The 24,550-nt window shown below is 41.4% G+C and overlaps 1 protein-coding gene across 4 annotated transcripts in view; it reads right to left on the bottom strand.

Moving 5' to 3' along the window:
* rbfox3a (RNA binding fox-1 homolog 3a) overlaps nucleotides 1-24,550 on the bottom strand; it is a 1,290,878-nt gene that overhangs the window by 858,527 nt on the left and 407,801 nt on the right. For all 4 annotated transcript variants that reach the window (XM_051936516.1, XM_051936518.1, XM_051936520.1 and 1 more), the window contains exon 4: nucleotides 6,194-6,300. The gene's annotated coding sequence lies outside the window, so the exon portion shown is untranslated. The remainder of the gene's footprint in view (nucleotides 1-6,193; nucleotides 6,301-24,550) is intronic.

The following is a 24,550-nucleotide window of genomic DNA, read 5'->3' as shown; positions in this document are numbered from 1 at the left end:
CGAATTGAAATGAACTGTCCCAGGACGCACCCACCCTCCATGATATTTCATCACGCACCAGCTTCCCCCCTGGGAATGGCCCATACTGCTTTCGCGTGTGTTGACAAATATTGCATCGGATTGGAACAGTGCACCCTGAGCCAAATCACCACCGTAAATGTACGTGTTACATCTAGATGACGCAGTATATCAACCACAGAGCTAATAATGAGAAACATAGCTGAAGTCATAAACAATCACCCATTAGCAAACTCTATAAAAATGCTACATGAGGTTGAAAGAGAAGCCAATACAAAAGGAGAGGCGGACGGTGTGCAACCAACTACAATTGCCTTAGTGCTAATAAAGGACACAGGATCCGAGACGATACAATGTTTCCATCGTTAATGAAGTGGCAATTGTGTTTCAAAGTGATGACGGTGAGCCTCCGTTTCACCGTGATATTGTCATGCATTTACATCCTGACGGAAACAAGGCGCCTGCAACGCGCTTCTGAAACACCACAACCACATGAGTCACAGCTCCAAAAAGAAACCGCTTTAGTACAAATATGTTTATTTAATTAAATGACATTTCCCAGGCCGCACCCACCCTACATGAGGTGATTGCCATTCTTGGATTTGCGATTCTTTCGAGAATCGCGGGCTTGCTGGTACCATAGAATGCACAGCGTAACAGTAAACTAAATGTAAAAACACTGAATAACACTGAGAAAACCTTGAACAACAGAGGAAACTAACATTGCAAGAGTTCACACTATAGCACTACGAACCGCTCGCTAAAAACACTTTTTTTTTTTTTTTAATGAGTTTTAAGCAGAGGGAAAAAAATAAACATTTGAAAAATCCATAATTTAATAATCAACAAAGAAAAGTAACATTGCAACAATGCACGCTACGAACCGATCGCTGTAAACAGAAGTGAAGGTTAAAATCCAATAGAAAAAAAGTCTTCATTAAATACGAGGTTAAAACAATGCTCGAATCAGTCTCTTTAAATGCCTGCTTGCCCGCCCGCCCGCTCGCTCTAACGCGCCTGTCTGTCTGTCTGTCTGTCTCACTGAACAGGGAGAGACTGAAAACGTGCAGAAATCATCGGCACGCACAAACCGAAAGGGAAACTGGCTTATTCGTATACCAAGTGTGTGGTCGTGAACAGATGCAAAAGTTTGCCGAACTTTTTTGTCATAACCCGAGGTTCCAATTTCGAATTCTGCAGTGGGCTGGCGCCCTGCCCAGGGTTTGTTTCTTGCCTTGCGCCCTGTGTTGGCTGGGATTGGCTCCAGCAGACACCCGTGACCCTGTAGTTAGGATATAGCGGGTTGGATAATGGATGGAAGTATATTATATATATATATATATATATATATATATATATATATATATATATATATATATATAATTATAGATTAAATAGTGATATATAGATACAGTGTGAGTTCTGCCAGCTAATGTGAGTCACTTGGCATCTCCTAAAAGGACAACAAACATGTAAGCTTTGATATTTTTTTATAGTGTCTTTACAACACCACACTGATGCACAGGTATAACTTTTTCTATATTTCTGCGATGTCGGTACTGCCAATTTACACAACTCCTTAAGTTCAACTAATGAGTCGGTGTTTGGTATTAAACTTTATGACTTAACATAGTGCCTTTACAAGCCCTAACAGGTGCAGTCCATTTGTTTACTCCTCCCTACAGTGCAAACGCTGACTAGAGGCACAACTTGCTCAAGGTCGCGCCTAGAACCAATGGCAGTGATGGGCTCAACAACCATTAGGGAGCTACACTGCCTGACAAGTACTGTCAAAGACCCCTAAGGTCTCCAGCACCTGCCCACCTGAGATCATTTTAATCACAGCCACATTTTTTTCTATCTACTCCTGCTCAAATTCACAGTAAATAAAAAAATATTAAAAACGAGTCAATTGACACTCATACTTGAGTAAGTTGGGGGGGGTAATTTCAGGGGGGGACACAGAAGAGGCCTTGTGCTCCATGCCATCTCCTGTATTTGATTTCAGTTCCATTACAAATCATATTATAGTTTTCTCTAGCTAATAGCGGCCTTGTGCTATTATTGCATTTTCTGCTACACAATAATCATTCCTTTACAGGCAATATTCTTCAAACAGCTACTATTTAAAACTTAGCTGATTTTTGGTCACCTTTGTTATTGATTGGAGCATCAGGGCCGTTCACTGCAACATTCAGTCCTCATTCCCCACATGGTGATATGCATTTTGTTTTTTCCTATTTATTCGCCAGAAAATCTCAGTCAATGAGCCTTTATTTAATATAGCATTTTTAATGGTGCTCACCCGCTTCATGTTCTTTAAAAGTACAATTCATTAGCAGATGTGATTTTGGTAACAGTGCAGTCATCTCTGGTTTGTTCCACACAAGGTCCACCCGCTAGCTAAGCCAGCTCCTTTGGAATTTTCACAGTAATAAAGAATGCATAAAGTAAACCGGAATGTCCATCCTCCATATTATTAAAAGATATCTTAGACTATCATCAATGCAAGATGTACGAGTTACAACAGCTGAGACACTGGCCCATCAAATAAGTGCTAAAAGATCTTCAGAGACCTCCTGTAATAAGCCACAGCCAGGGATGAGTGTCACACAAGAGCAAGAATGAGGCCAAGCTAAGGTCAGGCGTGTCAGTAGTTACCCTTTTAGATGGGACCACTGGACATAAGTAAACGTTAAAGACGCATACAGCGCCACCCCGCTGCCTGCGCTTGGGAAAGCAGATCATAACCTGGTTCTGCTTCAGCCTCACTACACACCAAGAATGAGGTAGCTACCTACAACCACATGGTTATTCAGGAAGTGGTCCCCTGAGGCAGAACAGGCTCTGAGAGAATGCTTTGGAACTACGGGCTGGGATATCCTGCAGGGGTCACATAGTGAGAACATTGAGGAGGTTGTTGACTGCACTACTGACTACATCAACTTCTGTATGGACATTGTAGTTCCAGTAAGAACAGTACGCTGCTATGCTAACAACAAGCCATGGATTACAAGTGACATCAAGGGCCTTTTGAATCAGAAGAAAAGGGCATTTAAAGGCAGTGATCAGCATGAGCTCAAGCGCGTGCACAAGGAACTCCGAGTCCAGCTCAGGGCGGCGAAGGAGCAGTACAGGAGAAAGCCAGAGCAGAAGTTGCAGAATAACAGCATGAAGGAAGTGTGGAATGGGATTAAGATCATCACTGGATGCAGCTTGAAGCGGGGTGCCACCATCGAGAGAGATGTGGAGAGAGCAAACCAGATGAACAACTTTTTTTAACAGGTTTGACGACCCTAACCCACTCTCACCTCCGAGTACTGCACCCTCCAACCATCCTTCTGCTGATACCAGCATAGGAGAGAGTTTCCCCCAACCCACAATTACAGCAGCGCAGGTGAGCAGAGAGCTGAGGAGACTTCGTGCCAGCAAAGCAGCGGGTCCAGATGGAGTATCGCCACGACTGCTGAAGACCTGTGTGTTGGAGCTGGGGAGTCCTCTACAGCACATCTTCAACCTGAACCTGGAACAGGGGAGAGTCCCGAGGCTTTGGAAAACATCTTGCATCACCCCCGTCCCAAAGTTTTCACGTCCTAGTGAGCTGAACGACTTCCGGCCTGTCGCTCTGACGTCACATGTGATGAAAACCATGGAGCGGCTACTGCTTCACCACCTAAGGCTACAGGTCCGCCATGCCCTCGACCCTCTGCAGTTCGCATACCAGGAGAAGGTGGGAGCGGAGGATGCCATCATCTATATGCTACACCGATCCCTCTCACACTTGGACAGAGGCAGTGGTGCTGTAAGAATTATGTTTCTAGACTTCTCTAGCGCCTTCAACACAATCCAACCTATGCTCCTTAGGGACAAGCTGACAGAGATGGGAGTAGACTCATAAATGGTGGCATGGATCGTGGACTATCTTACAGACAGACCTCAGTATGTGCGTCTTGGGAACTGTAGGTCTGACATTGTGGTTAGCAACACAGGAGCGCCGCAGGGGACTGTACTTTCTCCGGTCCTGTTCAGCCTATATACATCGGACTTCCAATACAACTTGGAGTCCTGCCACGTGCAAAAGTTCGCTGACGACACTGCTATCGTGGGCTGCATCAGGAGTGGGCAGGAAGAGGAATATAGGGACCTAATCAATGACTTTGTTAAATGGTGTGACTCAAACCACCTACACCTGAACACCAGCAAAACCAAGGAGCTGGTGGTGGATTTTAGGAGGCCCAGACCCCTCATGGACCCCGTGATCATCAGAGGTGACTGTGTGCAGAGGGTGCAAACCTATAAATACCTGGGAGTGCAGCTGGATGATAAATTGGACTGGACTGCCAATACTGATTCTCTGTGTAAGAAAGGACAGAGCCGCCTAAACTTCCTTAGAAGGCTGGCATCCTTCAACATCTGTAATAAGATGCTGAAGATGTTCTATCAGACGGTTGTGGCGAGCGCCCTCTTCTATGCAGTGGTGTGCTGGGGAAGCAGCATAAAGAAGAGGGACGCCTCACTCCTGGACAAACTGGTGAGGAAGGCAGGCTCTATTGTAGGCACGGAGCTGGACAGTTTGACATCTGTGGCAGAGCGACGGGCGCTGAGCAGGCTCCTGTCAATCATGGAGAATCCACTGCATCCACTGAACAGTATCATCTCCAAACAGAGGAGCAGCTTCAGCGACAGACTGCTGTCACCGTCCTGCTCCACTGACAGACTGAGGAGATTGTTCCTCCCCCGCACTATGCGACTCTTCAATTCCACCCGGGGGGCTAAACGGTAACATCATACAAAGTTATTGACTGTTATACCTGCATTGTTATCACTCTTTAATTTAATATTGTTCTTTATCAGTATGCTGCTGCTGGAGTATGTGAATTTCCCCTTGGGATTAATAAAGTATCTATATATTTATCTATCTAAGTAAGAGGAAATGCGGAGTGTGATCAAGTGTGAGGAATGACAGTGCGCACGTTTTACAATGGAACCTCTGGACATAGCAAGAAAGAGATAAAGTTAAGAGTTTTGACCAATTATTTGATATGACAGTACCCACTCTTTAGTATGGGACCTCTGGACACAAGTAAGAAGAAATACCAAAAGTGTGATCAAGTGTGAGGTACATATGACAGTATTCACTCTCATAAGCTCATAAGTTAGAGGACATGCCAAGGGTGCAATCATGTGTGAGGCATGCCAATACCCACCCTTTAGCATAGGACCTCTGGACCCTAAAAACAAGAAACAAAGCTGTAGCAAACCCCAAATTTCAAGAGATGACATGGTAGCTAACAGATCTGCTCAACAATCTTGCTGTTACGCTTTAATAAAGATGGACAAACCCGATTGTAATAACCACCCAATGCCTCACAAAACTACTACACCTGGAAAAAGAATCCAACAAAAAAGATATACAAAAAATGACTAATATATGTATACACATCATTTACAAAATCATGTCCAGAAAATCTAAACGTGCCCACAAATGTGACAAAATGCTATATGCACACTTCCAAAAGTCAATTGACACAGGTGCAAATGGAATGGAAATTCAGATAAAGATCAGACTGAGGTTCTCTGCAGACGAAGATGAGTTGTTCCTCCCCTTTCCCGGGAAGCAGATTCCCTAAAACGATTAACAGTACAGTCATAATGGCTTATCAAATGTGTACATGGGCTTCAGAGATGAGTCTCCAGTGAAAATCACAGAGGAACAGGAGTTTTATCAGAACTCCTAGCTGCCAGTAGATTTTATCAAAAGATTCCTCATGCCACCGCAGCTAAGTGGTGTGGAGTTCAACAGAATCCCATTATTGTACTGCAACAAGCCAAGGGGGTGGTAAAGTGTAAGACAGAACAGTACTCCCTCATCTTTCTCTCCTCTTAAAACAGGACCTTGCACCAAAAAAAATGACAATGGTAGCGGTGTGATCGAGGGTGAGGCATGATGGCACCCACACTTTGAAGTCTAATCCCTGTAACACCCACCACACATAGTAAGTAACCATCAAGGAGCGAAACACAAGTAAGCAGCAATGAGAGTGTTGGCTAAAAATATGACAAAAAGTTATTGGCAAAATTTCCATCAGTTATTAATATTCCCAGAATTCCAGCTGCTAAAATAAAAATGATATCCTCCAAACAGTCAGCTATGCAGCTTGGTGAGAAAGCTTACCTGAAAGAGATCTTCTTTCAGTGAATTGATGTGGATTTTAAGCTCATGAAGACCCTTGAAAGCTTCTCTGGATTTGCTGGTCACGTCAATGGCTTGTTCTTTATATTCTACAAAGGAAAAATAAAGTATGCACTGTTAGAAGGCCCATATACTGTACAGACTCTGCTACAGACACACTAATTTGAAGTTCATTTGAAGATTGATATCTTTTTCTCAAGAATGAGTACTAGAGTGTTATACCGTGTTAGCCATTATGAATGAGTATAATCAACAACACGCTAATTCAGAACCCATGAAAACCATCGGTTTCTAGGTTGTTTCTCAAAAAAGCGTTTGATGGGAGAGCACAAACAATTTCACCTGAAACATCGGTTTACCACCAGAGTTGTGTGTTTTGGGGAAAACAGCACTGAGGTCTTATACAGCTGCTTGCTGCACTTGCTTAAGTTATTTAAGCTACTTTGATGTGAGTCAGCCATAGTTTTCTTAGTTCAAGAAGGCCCACGCTGTGTGACTCATTTATTATGTAATGCTGAAATCGCCCTAAGGCAACAGCTCTCGTGTGCTCACCTCTTCACTTTGGTTGGACTTTTCGGCTTCACTGAAGGTGTGCCTTTGTACACTGGTGTGAAAAGATGGGTTAAAACTTAAAAGAAGTGGTGAGGCGGCCTTCTGCTGTTATGCACTTAAAATCTGGAATAGCCTGCCAGTAGGAATTCGCCAGGCTAATACAGTGGAGCACTTTAAAAAACTACTGAAAACACATTATTTTAACATGGCCTTCTCATAACTTCACTGTAATTTAATCCTGATACTCTGTATATCTAATTCATTATAATAACTATTCATTCAAAATCTGTACTAACCCCTACTCTCTCTTCTGTTTCCTTTTCCGATGTCCTGTTGGTGGTGGCGTGCGCCACCACCATCTACCCAAAGCACCATGATGTTCCAACAATGATGGATGGATTAAAAGCCAGAAATCTGTATGACCATCAGCATCAAGTGACTCCGTGAGAACCCTAACTACAAAGAGGACTATTTCATTTATGTTAGGTAGAATGCCCAAAGGGGACTGGGCGGTCTCGTGGCCTGGAACCCCTACAGATTTTATTTTTTTCTCCAGCCTTCTGGAGTTTTTTTTTGTTTTTTCTGTCCACCCTGGCCATCGGACCTTACTCCTTTCTATGTTAATTAATGTTGTCTTATTTTAATTTCTTATTTTGTCTTTTATTTTTCTTCTCTCCATTATGTAAAGCACTTTGAGCTACTTTTTGTATGAAAATGTGCTATATAAATAAATGTTGTTGTTGTTGTTGTTGTTACATTATTGAAATTATACAGGAGGCTGGATAAAGCTGTGGCTGGAATACTGGATGAGGAAAAAAAAAACTGGAACCAAACGAGCAGCTGAGATACAGTAAGCTGTCAGGAGCTGGCAAAAAGGGTTAAAGTGTCAATTACTCAGACTACAAGAAAGCAAATGGTAAAATAAAGCAAATTATGCTGGCACAAACAAGAAGCCTGGAAAGTGTTAAAACTAACTGAACGAATGAGAGCTAAAAGATCTGGAAGAGCTAAGTCAGTGAGTCCGAACTTGCAACGAGGGTGTTATTGTCATAGCCAAGCAACAGCAAGTGGCTAACACCATGACTGAACATGGGCAGCAACACTGTGGTATCTCTTATCAAACAGGATAGTATGTTGAAAAGATTAAATGTAATCTATTTGAATTGGAGTTAACCTACCAGAAAAGAGTTACTTCTGGGATGGCAGAGAGATTGCCACAGCTACACAAGAGTTGGGGGGTGTGATCGAGTGTGAAGCGTAACAGTATCCCTTCTTTAAAAGTGGGACCTCTGTGAAGAACTGAAAAAAGACAACGTTTAGCGTATTGTAAGGTCAAGTGTGTGGTACCCCTCTTACCTTAGACATGCCCGACTTCTGTCATAACAGAGACATCACAATATTCTCAAAATAGTGTGAACATTCTAGTGAAATTCAAAATAATTTTTTGTTCTGCCAGAGATAAATTTGTAACCACAAACAAATCCAGATGTCTGTAGCCAACTGGACATTATGCATGAAAGCCGAAATGCTAACAAAAACACATAGGGACTCATAACATTTAGTCTTTTAACTTCAAGTCTCACACACACTCAAAAATGTGTTTTTGAATACACAATCTTGGACAACCTGGAAGTGCACGTTGCAAGTGTATGTAATACATACATAATGTTAATCAAGTCTGAGTGGGAGCTTACCCGGCAAGTCTATGGACTATGGGAGCAAACCCACAGGGACATGCTGGGGGACAATGGGGAACACAGACTGTACTCCGGTCTCTTTATTATGAGGCAGCAGTGCCACCACTGCACCACTGAGCCACTCTTAATAGTAAGCCATCCTCCATCAATTTCTGAGCCCAGTCAAATTTGGAGTTTTGGACAGGATATCATTCTATATACATTGTAACAGGTGACTGGTAAGCAATGACAACTCAGAGAAAAGGCAGCGAACAACAGCTCAAGCAAAAATACATTTGTTTAATGGCAAATTTGGTTGGCAGTAGGAATTCTATCCTCTGGGGTAGCCATCTCCATCTAATGCCACCTTCTGGGAAAAGGGGCTGGCCTTATATGCCAGAGACTGGAAGGGGTGGAATTTTTCTTGGGTGGTGGGGTGCAGTTTATCTCAGGCAGTAGGGCGGAGTCAGTCATCCCTCTTGGGTGCTTTTTCTTGGCTGCGGAGGACCAAGGAGAATATAATGTTGGTGCCAGCAACCTCTCTTGTTCTGGGTTGGTATGGCTTACCTCATTAGAGCCAGGAATGTGGTCCCCAGATGTACATGCATGAACACATGCATTCTCAAACAATTTAAATTTAGGGTTGCAGGGGGTCATTGCCACTGGTGGCAGCATTGGACTTGAGGTAGGAATCAACCCTGGAGAGAATGTCACTCCATCACTGGACCATTCGATCACAAGTGAATAAGAGTAAGAATATAATTCATATTTGATTCAGAGGAACCCAATTCAGGGTTGTGCGGAGGAGAAACCAATTGTTGACAGGTCACCAGTCTATCACTAAGCAACTGTAATAATAATAATAATAAAAATAATAATAGGGAGAATCTCCTGTAAGAGCTATACAATCTCCGCTATATTAGTTTAAAAGCCTAATTAAAAGAGAGAAAACAAATGATTGGGGTCCTTAAGAAAGGATTAAATCTAAATTGACCATGTAAGAAAGCACTGTGACCCACCATACGTGAACAGTTAGCATTTTACAGAAAACCAATAGGGGCATTAAAGAAGGCACTTAAGCAGACTACAAATAAAACTGCTCCTCAGTTTAAACTCCTTTATTTTCTCTGGAAGCTATAATTCAAGCAAGCTCTGGTGGACATTAAATTTTATAATGTACAGTATACTTATTAATTTTTATCCTAGGCCTACACCATAAAGACACTAATTCAGAATGTGCATGAGTGGTAAAAATTAAGCACTTTACAATAGCCGTTCACGAATATCTTAATATATTACACACATAGACATTTTCTGTGTGGCTCACTAAAAGAGGGCCACTCTGTACCTGTGCAATGTCTTCACATGGCGAGTGTCAGTGTTGGTGTAGCTGTTGTGTTCTTAAATTGGACAGCACACTGACTCCACACAAAAAGAGCCAAACTGTTTTGACTTCACCCGTTTCCTTACATGTAACCCGGTTTGTCTAACAGGATTATACCGGCCTTGTGCCTTGTGTTCGCGGGGATAGGTGCCAGCTTCAACACAGCCCTGCTCTGGATAAACAGGTTTAGAAAATAAATGGATGGATGGACTTTTAGAAAAGTTCACACAATGGACTCACCTGAATGGAGTAAATGCGCTTTAAAGGTTAGGGGAAGAGAAATGGTCTCTGTGGCAGACAAGCAATGTGTTAAACAATGTCCAGGAAAGAAAAGAAAGAGCCTAACAAATCAACAAGTGACCAGCCACAGTGACGGGATGAAGAGGATCTGCTTAATGAGCCCAGCGCAAGTTACACGTGCAATCCCTCAGCAGGAAAGGAAGGTGCGATCAGCACCACTGTGAAGGGAGAAAAGCAGCCTGCTTTGAATGGCAGAGCAGGAAAAAATACTAAACATCCACTTCTTTTTGTGTCTTCCTTAGAGAACTACAACTTTCTGTAACTATTCTGAAATTGTAGAGGTGAAGAGTTGATCATGCTGGGCTTGTAGGGGAATTTGTCATAGATAGCACTATGTAACAATTTTTGTTCCTGGCTTCCAAGAGTTATATTTCAACTGCTTATGTCTAAAGCCTATGGAAAAACGACTACATTCAGCACAAACTTTGATTTTATGACCACGGCCCAGAAAATTTCGTGTTTATAGTGATAAAACAAGGGAATTTTTATCTTTTCGTTCATGCGGTCTGATAAAGAACAACACTTGCATGGTAAATAGACAGTCAAAACCACTCAAAAAGGTTCAGAAATGAGTAGGTGATCTAGATTTGCAACTGTACTGCAAATTGCTTTCTCGAAGAAGCCCCCAAATGTAGCCCCCCATCACATTTTCGTTATACTGTCCTTGGTAACGACGTTCAAAGTCCAATATATCCTGATGAAAGCGCTCACCTTGCTCCTCTGAGTAAGCTCCCATGATCTCCTTGAATTTGTCAAGATGAGCGTCAAGGATATCTGCAATATCTTCCTCGCTGTCTGACTTGCTGCTGTCTCCTGAAGATGGCTGATCCCTCTTCGGAGGAGTGGGAAAGGGCAGCTCAGGGCAGTGTAGTACTGGAGCAATGGAAGAAGGAATGTCTGGATAAATGATTTGAGGCGCATTCTTGCCAGTGCGACGTTTGGTAGGATCCACCATGCAGAAGTAGCAGTTGCTTCAGTGGTCAGTCGGTTGCCACCAAATTCGCGGGATAGCAAACTTCATGGCTCTCTTTTCTCCCCTGTACCAACCTTCAAGAGTTTTCTTGCAATATTCGCACGTGAAATGAGGTGCCCAGGGCTTGTCTTGATCCCCGACAGGCATGCCGAAGTATGCCTTGTAGGCCTCGCACATCTTACGACATGCTTTCACGGAATACTTTCTCGCTCTTGTCTTTATAAACTGTCCACAGACGTAGCAAAATGCATCTGCTGGGTGCAAGCAACCTCTTGATGCCATCTAAATCCAATCAAAAAACTAACATAAACCGAATTGTTGGTTCGAGTCACCTGTGCTTCTATACTTGTATGACTGCTATTGGACATTACGAGAACGTTCTAGAAAATTCTAAAAGTTTCTTGAAAGTTCTAGATGATTCTGGAAAATTCTAGAAACCTCTGGACAATTCTAACAGTTCAAGAATATTCTAGAAGACTACTCAGTATTGAATGCGAATCGAGAATTTTCTCGAAAACAGACAAATTTGAAAATATCATTGTCCTGATCACAAAAGCAACGTTTTTGTGGAACAACAGCTATTTTCTATTTTTTTTAGGCATAACGGGTTAGGAAAACACACTTTGTACTCAGGAACAAAATAAAAATAAAAATTTGTTACATAGTGTAATGAAAGACAGATGAGTACTATCTATCTATTATATAGTACCTTTCATTATCTATCTATCTATCTTTCTTATCATATAGTGCCCACAAAAGCCATTTGGTATTGCATAAGTAACTGTTTATATTGTGTAGTGAACTGTATATACTGTGTGTTTTTAGAAGAAATAAGTATAGTTAATATAAAAGTATAGTTTACTTGTGAATGTTAGGAAGGCAGAAGTATAGCAAATGAAGGAATATGAAGTATTTTTTGGTTGATTTATCATTCCTTTGGATGTAATAGGCATGTGCTCCATCAGTCTGTCCTGTAACGAGCTTTAACTCTGGGCCACGTTATGACTGATGAGCAGGACGTGGAGTGACAGTTTCCTGATCGTACCGTTACATTACATTAAGAAAGGTTGTCAGGATAGTGTCATTTGTAATGTACTGAGGAAACATCAGTTATGTTAGGTTTAACATGTTAATTATATTTGTAATTTTGTCTAAGCTCTTTAAAATTTTAAGAAACGAGTTACGAGTGGTGTAACATGTTACTGGAACTTAACAGGAAGTTACAGTGCCTTTCATTTCCATCTGTCTGTCTATTATACTGTATTGTGACATTCACTCTGTCTCTGGTTTTAAATTCTCTTCTTAGCTGCCTGTCTAAAATGTGCAGGGCTGTATATATCCATGATATAGTGCCTTTTACATTTGTCTTTTTATTGTATACAGCACATTTTATATCATTATCTCTCTATTAAATACTGCCTTTCGTATTTATAAATCTTTCCATTATACAGTATCTTAAATGTCTGTCTGTCTAGAAGGTCTGTACTGTAGTGATGAAGTAGGAGGGGTAAACTGTTAATGGATATCATTTAAACACATCAAAAAATGAAAATGGTTGCTTTTATAAAATATATTGATTTTATGTTCATTGAATACCAGTGTCTTTCTTACATGAGTGAAGACAGTTTTTTAATTAAATAAATATCTACCTTTTATATAGTGCTTTTCACTTCTATCCATCATATAGTGTCTTTCCAATTAATATTTGAGATTGTAATTTTAAATTATAACATACTTTACAACCTTGAAATGGACCAAGGGCTTAATACTGGATGGATAATATATATATATAGTGTGCTAAATTTACAGCTCATATACAGTACAATATAAAATAAAACAACAAAATACATTTTTTGACCCTGAAGTAGAATAAGATTGTTCAGTATTAGACAGATAATACTTACATAGTGCATTTCATACGTATGGGTCTTTCTATTACAAACTGCCTTAAATATCTACTTCATTGTGTCTTTTCATGTCTGTGTATCTCTCAATCATAAGAGGGTGGGCAAAAGTAGGTTTACAGTTGTGAGTACACAAAACAAAGACTTTATTCTTATTTTATTATTTATTTATTAATTATTGTATTATATAGTTATTAATTATGTATTTGTATTATTTGTCTTCAAAGAACTCTGTGCCAAAGTGTGCTTGAGTGTAGCAAGTAGACTACAAGAATGTTTAAATAATGAAAGTCATCAATTTGAGCATTTACGCAATTGTACCGAAGTGCACTGTGCCACTGTGACATTCTTTTGAGTTAATTAATAAAGCTGTTGAGTTGATAAAGCTATTGTAATAATCATAACCTGCATGTCTTTTTCCATATGAACAGCTGTAAACCTACTTTTGCTGACCCCTGTATAATGCTCAAAATGTCGATCTATCTATTATATAGTGCCTCTCTTATCTACGTATGCTTCTATTATACAATGCCTTAAAAAGCCATCTATCTAGCTATCTCTTTTATAAAGTTCCTTATCTATCTGCCTGTCTGTCTATGTTTGAGTGTCTTTCATGTATTTCTGTTATATAATGTCTTAAATGTTTACATGTCTCCCTATTATATATACACATCAGTGCCTTTTGTATCTATCTGTTATATATTTCCTTTCATATCTATCACATCACTCTATATAAAGGTATATAATTTTATTAGCTGTATATAATGCTTATCTATCTCATTATTTTATATATAGTATATGTTGATATTACAAACACACGGTTCAGTAGCACTGTGATCGACTTACTTTGGTCTAATCAGTAGTGGAGATCAAACTGGCCACTTTGCATGTATGCAGTTAATAGTCTTGGCCATTTTAATTTACTAGCATAAATACAAAAATAATGAACATATTAAAAAAATGACAAAAACAAATGTCAAGTCATCCAATAAAAAGTTCCTTCTGTCCTGCGCTGTGCCTAAGCGTCTGAATGTGCAGTTTGTTCTTTATATAGTTTTGACGAGTGAAGGTTTTCGGCTGCTGTAGCTTTCTGGTCGCCTCCACCTCGTAAAACACTCTTTTGTCTTTAAAGCACTTAGGCCATTCCATGTATTAAACATTTAAGGAAAATACACCCTGTTGGGAAACAAAAGCCCCCTTCTGTCATGATGTGCCTCTATTTCCACTCCTTAAGAGTTCAATTATTGCACAGGCATTAAATGTAAAGGTCACTTAGGCAGCAGAATGAGTTTCTGGTGGAGATGATAATCGAAGAATTATAGAAGTTATTAAATGGAGATACGGACGAACAGAAGAGCTAGTTAATGCCTGATGTGCAGCGATGGTAGGGGTGGATTCCAGAGATTAATGCTCAAAGCAAATTAGCGCCTTCCTGCTCACTTTACACAAATTGAAATTTCCTTCATGCCTTTCTTTACATTCAGGCACTCATTAGGACGTACGTACATTTACAAAGCTGTAAGGACCCAAGTGCTTAACCAACGTTACCGAAAATGCATTTGGCAGATTTGCCTTGCATACAGTGTGGCATACTGGTGGGGAAGCTACAGTTCTAAGCTCCTTTGGTTTCTCAGTGCTTGACTGTGTGACCCTGAGCAAGTTACTCAAACTGCCTGTGCTCAAGATTTAAGAAAAATCCTGGATATCAAATCAAATTTTGTTTGCCACATACAAATTTTACCTACAGTACAATATGGAGTGAAATGCTCAGTTTCTCACCTATAATTACTGCACCTTTAAGAAGAATATAAAAGGACAATAACAATAATAAACATCTTATCACAAATGATCAATAGAATTTTAACTATGTGATAAATAACGACTACATAAATAACTTGTGGTAAGACAGTTAACAATAGGCCATCATGTAGCTTTAGACACTTTCCTTATTGAAGATGCAGATGGAGTGTGGACAGAAGCTTCTCCTCAGTGTCTCAGCACTGGACTTCGGGCAGCCATAGTGTTAAACTGACCAGAACACAGAGAAGAGGCCGTTGTTCTCTCCGATAATTTTCTTTGCCCTGGTCTGACACTGCTTGGTGCAGATGTCCTTGAAGTTAGGGAGGAAACATGCAGTAATGCCTGTAGCCAACCACCCGACTCTCTGTAGAGCTTTGTGTCTCTGCTGTGTGCTGCTCCCAAACCAGGTAGTAACACTTCCAGTGGTGGACGTAGAGAAGTTCTTAAGTTAACGGCAGGGTAGCCTGAAATCCCTGAGGCGTCTAAGGTGGTAAAGTCGTTGTTGTACCTTCTTTATCAAGGTGTCAGTGTGTCTGGACCAAGTTAGGTCCTTTGTAATGTGGACACCAAGGTATTGCCTTATATCATAAGATGCTAATTTTTAAAAATGAACAGATTATAAAGCTGCTCATGTCTGGCAGGCTGGACTGAAAAAAAACACATCGACTCATGGAGGCTCACTGCATGATGTCATGCATGAAAGAACCTTAAAAATGAAGGCACTGCAGCACTTTGATATCTGACCAAAGACCTGATGGTCACTCTGGCTGTACTCTATAGAATCTGTATGGAGATAGGAGAAAATTCCAGAAGGACAACCATCATTGTAACTCTCTACTGACCTGGGCTTTATGGCAGAGTGGCCAGAAAAATGTCTGACCTCAGTAAAACACAGAAGGAAGGCCACTTGGAGTTCACAAAAAGGCACTTAAAAGGACTCTCAGACTTGAGAAACAAGACTCTCTGGGCTGATGAAACCAAGATTAGCGTCATGTCAGGGGGAAACCAGGCACTGCTCATCAATACCGTTCCAAACGTGAAGCATGGTGATCGAAGAATCAGGGACTGAGAGACTAGACAGGGTTGTGGGATCAAAGTGCAGAGATATGCTGCTCAAGAGCAATTTGGGCCTCAGACTGTGCTGAAGGTTCACCTTCTAACAGGACACAAAGCAAACACAATACAGTAGTGGCTTTGGGAGAACTCTGAATGTCCCTGAGTGGCCCAGCCAGAGCCCGGACATGAACCCAAACGAATGCCTCGGGAGTGACCTGACCATAACTCTCCACCAATGGTCTCCATCCAACTTGACAGAGCTTGAAAGGATCTGCAGAGAAGAATGGCAGAAAAATCCACGAATCCAGGTGTGTGAAGCTTGTCATGTCAACCCCAAGAAGACTGTGGGCTGGAATGGCTGCCACAGCTAAGTATTGAGTAAAGGGGTCTGAATACTTGTGTCACTGGGATATTTCAGTTTGTTATTATTAGTAGATTTGACAAAATTTCTAAAATCTTGTTTTTGCTTTGAAGTGTTGAGTGTTGCTTGATGAGCAAAACAATGAATTTTAATGATTTGAGCACAAGGCTGAAACATAAGAAATGTGAAAGGGTCTAAAGGCTTTCTGAATCCACATATTATATTATATTATATTATATTATATTATATTATATTATATTATATGGACAGCATGGTGGCGCAGTTATAACATAGTTGTCTTGCAGTAAGGAGGCCAGGGTTTGCGTCCCAGGTCCTTCCTGCGTGAAGTTTGCATGTTCTCCTCGTGTCGGTCCAAAGACATGCAGATTATTTGAATTGGGGGATGCTAAATTGAGCCATCTATGTCAGTGTGTGTGTGTTTGCCCTCCAATGGACTGGTGCCCTGTCTAGGGTTTGCATCTGTCTTGCACCCTATGCTAGCTGGGATAGGCTCCAGCACTCCTCTGAGACCTCTGGTGTGGATTAAGAGGAGAGACAGAGGTTAGGAGCACACACTGAGACAGCACGACAAACCACCTCAGGATCCCAGATTAGGACTCGGGTGCAGCCATGCAGTGGGTGACACCTCAGCACCACACCAGTTCAGATGGAGTGGAACAGTGTGAGGTTTTTTACGGTGGCTAGAGTGCCAATTCTGCCACCCACCCCCAGATTTTTCCCTGCAGGTTGGAGGGCCTACATGCAGGGCTGGATGCAGATTAACGTCATACCCAGGACATGTGGATTAAGCGGGTTAGAAAATGGCATAAAATAATATTTTGATAACACCCATATATTATACTATAAAAAAAAATCAACCTCATTCCGAAATGCAAGAAAATAAGAACAACCCTAAACTTTGGTTCTCCAAGTAATTGGCTAATGTGTCACATGGCTGCGCTCTAATAGTATAAATGCGTGTTGTCCAAAGCAAGCAGCAGTTCATAACACCGAGCCACAGTGGGATGAGCAAGCTGCTTGCCAGGCTTTTAAAGGGGTCTCACTGCGGGGTCAGAGTGGCACCATGCAGTGATTGAAGAATCGTGTTAACTGTCGTCCCAGTCGAAAAGGGCCAAAGGTCGGTGCAGCACAGAAAACGGATATGAAATCCACACCAAGGAAAGAAATTTCAAGAGAAAAAAAGGAGCAGCAGTGTCATTGGTCAGCTGTGCTGTAAAAATATAATCAGAACATGACAGGAAAAGGAACTGGTGGCTGGTAGACACTGTTTTTGTAACTGTCTCCTAGGATAATCCGAGTCAGGCCTGAGGCACGAGCTCAAATTAAAGTAAGAGAGACAACCTGTATGGATAAATACGAGAAGAATAAAGTCTAGAATGGCCTTTGGTTGTATTCTACAGAGTAGGGCCAACAATCTGAAACAAAATGAGAAAGCTGTGAGCCGCTTGGCCTGGGACCTTGTAGGTCAAGAAAACAGGAATAATGCATGGTCATTGTATTTATTTGTACTTAACTAGCTGGTCTGCCCATCTAAGTGATCAACGTACACCTCAGATTTTTTATTTGATACATGGGTTGTCCATTTGGTCTGGTACAACAGTACACACCCAATCCCTTTCCCTTGTGGTGGATGTCTTCTCTTTTGATAGAGCCGCCCATTTTCATCGCTTCCTAAACTGACCAGTCTTATAGTTGAAGTGTTTAGCTGGGAAAATATAGGAGCGGTCACTACCGCATTGGCCTGTTCTAGCAATTCTAGCCTAGTCGTGTAAGGTATTTGATTTCCCAACGTGTGCATCGATTTGTCGTTATTTTCACTTATACACTGCTCATCATACCATTATTAGCCATTAGCATTACAGCTTTAAACCTCATTCACATGGCCTGAGTGGACTCAAGAAAGTCGCTACCATGATTCTGTTGTTGGCGTATAATGTTGGACAACTGAATAGGGCAATAAGACAGATTTTCTTATCTTTAGACTCTTACTTGATATTTTGTAACCTTCTTCTACATGTTTTTGCCTATTTTAAAATTATTCCTCCTAACCCTACCAACCAGAAAGACACACATACACAGACTTGTCCTTTAATTAATGCAGATAAGCAGATTTCTGTCCGTCCGGCAATTACTCAGTATTGGGTGTTTTCATCATTAAAGTTTGTAGTGTACCATGTATTGGAATGAATGTAGTAATAAAATGTATTGCAGTTTCAATTCCAACACATGGTGCATTACAAACATTAGTACTGCTTTTAGGAATTCCATAACAAATGGCATATAACAGGGACATAGCCACCGGACAAACACAGACACTTGTCCTTTTATTACCACACTAGCTATGCTACCTGTCAAAGGCAAGTTGAAATCCAAGTAACCAACGTGGACCTCAGTATATTCATCATTAATGCTTTCTGTGCACCATCTATTGGAATGTATTTTGTAATGCATGTAGTAAAAAACTACTTTGCATCTGTTATTCCAACAGATGGTAGATCACAAACATTAGCAGTAATAAAATGCAATGCATAGGTCTCTGTTACATGCCATTTGATATGAGATTTGTAAAACCTGTGTTAATGCCTGTGATGTCGCATCTGTTGGAATGACAAATGAAATGCATTTTATTACTACAAATGTTTCTGATGCTCCATCTGTTGGAATGACAAATGTGGTGCATTACATTACTGCATGTATTACAAAATACATTCTAAGAGATGGAATGTATTCGCCACCTAATGTGTGATGAGTATATGTGATGCCTAGATGCCTGCACCCTTGGAATCTACTGTTTCAACCTGGACATCAACAGTCATGACCGGGATGGCTGGGGCAGTGAGGTCACCCTCATAAACAACCAACAAGTATAGTGCATATGCGCATTGATGCAGTTTTATTCCAATAAATCAAATAGTTTTCAAAAATGTGGTGCAGTCATCATACATAAATAAATAAATAATCTCAATACAAATTAGTTGCTGCGTGTGTTATGAATTTAGAGTCCCAAAAAGTTGCAAAAACTGCCCACTAGGGTGGGGCAATACTTTCAAACCCCAGGAAGATAAACGGGGCAAACACAGAAACTTTATATCCTCTTGGTGGACCACCCACAAAACACACAGAACATTACCCAGGAACTGACACACATAGACGCAGTCAAAAACAAAGAATTATGTAAAATGTCGAAAAACATTAACATAAATAAAAGAATAAAAAAAATGAAGAAAAGAGACCTAAAATAATAAAGGGAACCAAAACACAACACCGTGGAAAAGTTAAAATCCAATAAATAATGATTGCAAATTCTCAATTACAACCAAGAAGAAAATCAACCAGAATCGGCATTTAACTCAGTCGCAGTGCTTCTCTATTTCTCGTCCCTGCTTACCCATCTTTTAGGGATATTCATTTGGGCTGAGACCCCAACGAAACCAGTCCACAACCCACCTTCAATCAGCATCCACTGAGATGCGCTGAGCCCGACTCCGTCTTCCCTAAGCCTCCCTCAGCGTAGCCCTCGATGGCTCCTGCTCGATGCAGTCCCCCTCTCACTCCTCTGACTTCCTTCTGTTCTGCCTCCATATCAGATCCTGTCCTTTCCTTTTCCTTATTAGACTGTTTAGCCCCCCGATTCGTTCTACTCAGTCTCCTTTATACTCTGTAGGTGCAAACCCCACATAGTGTCAATGAGGAAACCGGATAAAATGGTTTGCATTCGCACGTGAAGGCGTAATCAGTCAACCTCGCAATTAAATGCTTGGGGGCTGCAAGGAATTGCAGCAACAGACACCCAGCATTTTCAAGCCTGAGGCGCTCCGTTTTTATTTAAAAACTCTGCACCACCACGGACCTCTAACACTCTGTGTGGTGGTGGGTGAAGTGGCTCTCCATTGTCAACGTAATGCGCCATATACAGCATCTATCTGACTGTCTATCTGTAAAGCCAGTCTTCTCGACGAGTGTAGTCATCTTTGTCGGCCACCCCATTTACCACTAGGGGGCAGTGCACAGACAACTCACTGCCAGCCTGGAGCTGCCCATCTTCAAGACCTTTAATCTCAATTATGTTGGCAAGCCTGCCAGTCAGATGCCTTTCACTTTGGATCGGAATGTGCTGGGATCCGTGTTTTTTATTTTTTTCCTTCAAGGAAGAAAATCCCCTTTGCCATTATAATTTATTCCCAGCCAAGCCGTAGTCCATTTGTCTCCTGCTTATTGAAGCTGTCGCTGTAATAAGCAGCTGATATTGCAGAACAATATGCCCATTAAAGTAAACAAGCAGGGTGTTTATTTCTCAATATGCCTCAGTCAAAGCGGGATATAAATGACCCCCTACCGCTGAATATTTTAAGGCCTTATTTCATTATATAATTTCACAAGGTCAATTAATAACTGCCCAAGGCCAGAATTAGCTGGCCAGCCCTGTGGTACAGTAGGCTCTTGCTTTTCTTGCCGCTAGCAAAATTAAACTCCCGGCAGGCTTTACGCCTATCCCTGGGGGGCGGCGACGGACCCCTCATCTGAATTACCATGGCTCGGCATTTCTGCTCAGAAGGATATTGTTAACACAGTTGGAAAAAGATAATACTAAATTTCCTATCTTAAATATTGCTAATAAAAATCTAAGCCGCGCAAATGAGCACCGGGCCTTTCTTGTATTTACCCATCAAGTGAGTAAACACGAGATTCTGGAGAAAGAGAAAAGTCTATTGTGATCTTTCAGGGGAGCCGCGGCGAGAAGTGATAATTAACCAGTAATTAATTTTGCAGTCTTTATCTCAAGGACATTTTCTGCTCCTCTAGTGAATAATGAGGCTTTCAGTTTTGTAAAAATTGCTGTTTCAATTTTTTTTTTTCTGATTTTTTTTTTTTTCATTTTTGGGCAGTAATTAATCTTGTGTTTCGTTACAATGAAGCTGAAATGGATGGGAGGTGTTGTGCTGAGATCTTAAGATTGCTTTTCTTTCTTTTTTCTTTTTTAAGTTTGCAGAGTATTTTGTGCCTTTAACCCCAAACATCATTACGCATATTTCAAATAAACCGAACGGCCACCAAGTTGGCCCAACTTCTCCAAGGCATCGATAAAGTTGACTGGGCAAAATTCCTTCAGTTAAATCGTGAATCACGTGTTTGAGGACACCTAGTGGACATTAGAAGGAAATACAACTAAACTGATATAAGGCAAGACAGTGGAACAAACTGGCAGGGCATTCGGGTTTCACAGAAAGTCAGAACTTCATTTCTTTATTTTATTGTAATCATTCCATACAAATAGATCAATTTTTACAAAAGATAGCATTGAAAACAAGTCGCCCCCCCCACCCCTGAGAGAGAGAGCATGGCCAACAGAGTAAAACTTAAGGCTTGTAGACATACTTCAATTGATGAGTTTAATAGGGCAATAGAGATAAATGGAGAATAAAAAGAAATGTGGAGATAATTGCTTCCTCGGTGCATTAAGAGCTTATTCTAAGATATTATTGATTAGATCTTGCCAGGTTTTGAAAAAATTCTGTACAGATCCTCTAACTGAATATTTGATTTTTTCCAATTTCAAATAGTATAAAAAAAATCGGTTTCCCACTGACTTAAAAGAGGAGCGTTAGGATTCTTCCAGTTTAACAAAATAAGTCTGCGTGCCAAAAGTGTAGTGAATGCAATCACAGTTTGTTTGTCCTTCTCCACTTTAAACCCATCTGGAAGAACACCAAACACCGCTGTTAATGGGTTAGGAGGGATCAGAACTTCATTTCTGAGCGGGGTCCAAGTGATCAAGTGTATTGTCATCTGGTCAGTCCAGGTGTATAGGAGGCCTTTGTGGAACACATTTGGACCGAACGGTAAGATAACTGCAGAGCCTGTCCCAACAACATCGGACAAGACATCAGACCATCGCACGGCTCACTCACACGGCGGCAGCTAATACAAATAACATCTGTTGGAAATATGGCAGGACAACCAACACGGAAATGGGGAGAATAAGGAAGGCCCACCTAGAAAAAGAATTCCAGGCCAGAGCGTTGGATCTGTGAGCTGTTTGGCACCACTGGGTGATTGTGAGAATGTTATTATCAGTGTCTTATCAGAATGTAACTATCAGTATTAGGCACATTTCAAATAAACCAAATGGACAGAAAGTTCGTCCAAATTCTTAAAGGCACCAATCAAACTGATCAGACAACATTTTTTCGGGTAAATCTTGAATCACATGCTTGAGGACACCTAGTGGACATTAAAGGGGAGAAAGTGGAACAAAATGGCAGCTCATTCGGGCCCCTTTAGACTTGGCATTGAGGTGTGTCTTGTAATCCGCATTCCTTGGTGATGTAGTTTACAGCGGGCATTATGCCTCTTCATTGTCCATATCAAAGAAAGCCACACACATACATAGATAAGCAACTTGAGTTCAAAAGATGCACAGTGCCCGAGCAAACTTACCGGCAACGCCTGCTCCACCACATAGTGTCCCTGTCACACAATGGAAGCCTTTGTGGCAAAGAATCACCTGCAGGAGGCACTCTCTGGGAGCTCTTTTAGCCCCAAGGCTAATTCCTCGGTGGTGTGCTAAAAAACGCTTCGGCATTCGGCAGCTGGCTCAGTGCAGCCCAGCTCAACTTTCATGTGCACCTTTACTTTTTTGTTCTTTATGTCACCTTATACAATTTCTTGTTATTAGGAATTTGTTAATTTTCACATACCTCTTAGGGTCAGACCACAGGGTCAGCCATTGTACAGCACCCTTGGAGCAATCGCAGGCTAAGGGCCTTGCTCAAGTGCCCAGCAGAGTAGGCAGTAATGAGGATTCGAACCACAAACCTTCCAAATACCAGTGCAGATCCTTTGCCAACTCTTTACCTTTGTAACCAACAGCTCTATAAATGATTTTTAAAAGCATAACGGCAAACTGTAAATGAAAGGTGGCATATCCCAGCCCACCAAGTCCACTTCATCACAGCCCTTTAGAAATTCAATTCTAGAAGTGATCCACACAAAAACACAATGTTCTCAGGCCCACTTAGTCCAATTCATAGTTGTATGGGGTGCAGCCTTTCCCAGCTATCTCAGGTGTAAGTCAGGAACCCACCTTAGGGAGGGCAATTTTGGTTCTGCAGATCTATAAAGGATTTTCAAAAACACAGTAAAGGTTGTGTGCTTCCTATAAAAAACACTATATGGCATAAAAACGTATCATTCTGAAACACACCACCTCCCTAGCGTTAGACCCGAGCGTCACTATATAGACACGTCGTCTCATGTAAGTGTTGGACTGGAAGTTTACTCGGGCTGTAAAAGGGCTAACAGTATTGGTCCCGTGTGTTATTTGGGTATCGGTGAAGACACGTCTTCTCTTAGTCTCATAATGGCGTCTGGTAAGAAATGCTTTTCAGCAGCCCAGGTGTTGCACGCTCTTGTCAGAGATACAAGCAGTGAGTCTGTCTTCAGGCAATGAAATTGAAACAGACAGTGAAAGCGAAAGCGTTTGGGCTTCTGTTGACCCTGCTTCAGACTGGCACCACCTCGTTTTGATTTGGAGGTGCAGCCAGGAATAAAAGTGAACGTTGACAACCAAGATCCACTATACTTACCTGAAGTTATTTCTTGATGATGACATGATCGAAAGAATTGTTGTTGAGATGAACCGTTATGCTGGACAGTGTTGGGTGAATAACTGCACAGCTAAGCCTTATGGTTTGTGAAAGGAACTATAAAAATAAACAGTGACTGATTGTAGAGTGCATTTAGAGCCTCCAATCTTATGTCTTAAAGGAAACCTGAGGACTTGAAAGGAAAGCCCACACAGACCTGGGCATACACAGTATGCCAGCTCCACATAGACAACAGCCAGGCACTGAATCTACTGTATGCGCCACTTTCAAATCCATCCAGGCGCTTCATTTTAGTATTGTAACGGAGGAGTCTGTTCCCATGGCATGGAAGAAAAACAGCATGTTGTGAGACGTGCATGCCTACAATGGGCCGAGGGTCTCACCAACCAGCCAGCACATCTTTGAACAGCAGTGGGGGGAACTGGAGTCACAAGAGAAAATTAGACAAACTCACGTGATAAAATATTAAATAAACTGGACAGGAGGTGGCCGTGGAGGGAGGCTCAGCGATAGGAAAATGGACTGGAAAACACGAGGGCATGGATTCAATAATCCCCCTTAATGTCAAGTCGGCACCTACTATAAGAAAAACCTGCCGCCATGCCGTGCATACGCTAAGAGTGACAGTTGATTTAAAGGTGCTATAGAGACAGGAAAATAAAAGTGACATAGTGACACAGCAGACAGCTACCTCAGCTCCAGTAT

Source organism: Erpetoichthys calabaricus, chromosome 14 (genome assembly GCF_900747795.2).
Source record: "Erpetoichthys calabaricus chromosome 14, fErpCal1.3, whole genome shotgun sequence".
Taxonomy (NCBI): Eukaryota; Metazoa; Chordata; class Cladistia; order Polypteriformes; family Polypteridae; genus Erpetoichthys; species Erpetoichthys calabaricus.
The sequence above is the reverse complement of the archived record's forward strand: the minus strand, read 5'-3'. Positions and strand labels throughout refer to the sequence as shown.